The sequence below is a fragment of the Solanum tuberosum genome, unplaced genomic scaffold (genome assembly GCF_000226075.1).
Source record: "Solanum tuberosum cultivar DM 1-3 516 R44 unplaced genomic scaffold, SolTub_3.0 scf00824, whole genome shotgun sequence".
Classification (NCBI taxonomy): Eukaryota; Viridiplantae; Streptophyta; class Magnoliopsida; order Solanales; family Solanaceae; genus Solanum; species Solanum tuberosum.
Genome location: NW_006239776.1, coordinates 20958 through 22295, shown reverse-complemented (window position 1 = coordinate 22295; position 1338 = coordinate 20958).

Genomic DNA, 1338 nt, shown 5'->3' with positions numbered 1-1338 from the left:
CCTCAACACCCCATCCCAAAATAAAATTAACAAAATTTTTAATTTTTTTTTAAAAAAAATTACCACCCCACCCCCTACGCCCTACCAACTCCCCCTCCGCACCCTATCCAAAGAAAAAATTAACAAAATTTTAATTTTAAAAAAAAATATATATAAAAAAAATTACCAACCCCACCCCCCTATCCCAAATTAAATGTAAAAAAAAGTTTCATTTTTTGTTATAGATTTTTTTTAAAAAAAGACTTTCTTACCTTTATCACTTTTTTTTATTTGTTTTTACCCATTTTATCCATTTAACTACCCACTTTTAAATGAGTAATATGGGTATTACTCGTTTTTTACCCATTTTTAAATGAGTTGGATACCCAATTCATTTAAAATGGGTAATATGAGCGGATACCCATATTATTTATCCATTTTGCCACCCCTATGCATGACTATATGAAAATACTATCAAATCTTATTGATCAACTAGATATAGGACCCCGTGCCAGCACGGGGCCCAATATATATATTTTATTTTATTTATGTTATATTATGAAATTTGAGAAGTTATTGAAAATTTTATATGATTTTAAAAATATTTTAAATTGTTAGCTATTGTGATTTGTAGTACTTTTTTTTTACATAATTTTGAAAATAAATATTTATTACTCTGTCTGTTGTAATTTATGTGGCACACACAGAATTTCAAATATTAACCATTTTTTATATGTCTCTTTAATATATTAAGTTGTTAATTATTGTATTTTATAGTACATTTTGAACCTAATTTTTTAATAATATATGTTATTTGCCATGTCCCAATTTATGTGGCATTAATTGATAGATTTGTTGGAGTCGAGAGATTTATTTTGTTAATTATTGTAATTTATAGTTTCTTTTTCGTCAATTTCAAACAATATATGTTTATCATATAATCCATTTTATGTGGTACCAATAGAATTTAGAGAGTCAATTAAATTTTTTATATAAGTTTTAAATAATTAAGCTGTTAATTACTGTAATGTATAGTATTACTTATATTATTTTTAAATATATTTAAATATTATATGTTAGGTTTTTTATCCTAATTTATATGGCATTGATAGAATTTAAAGTGTCAAATAATTGTTAATTATTGTAATAGATAATATGGAGTATTTAAGTCATTTATAGTATAGTATAATTAATATATAATATGTAGTATTTAAGTGTTATATTATGGAATTTGAGAAGTTATTGAAATTTTTATATGATTTTAAAAATATTTTAAATTGTTAGCTATTGTGATTTGTAGTACTTTTTTTTAACATAATTTTGAAAAAAATATTTATTACTCTGTTTGTTCTAATTTAT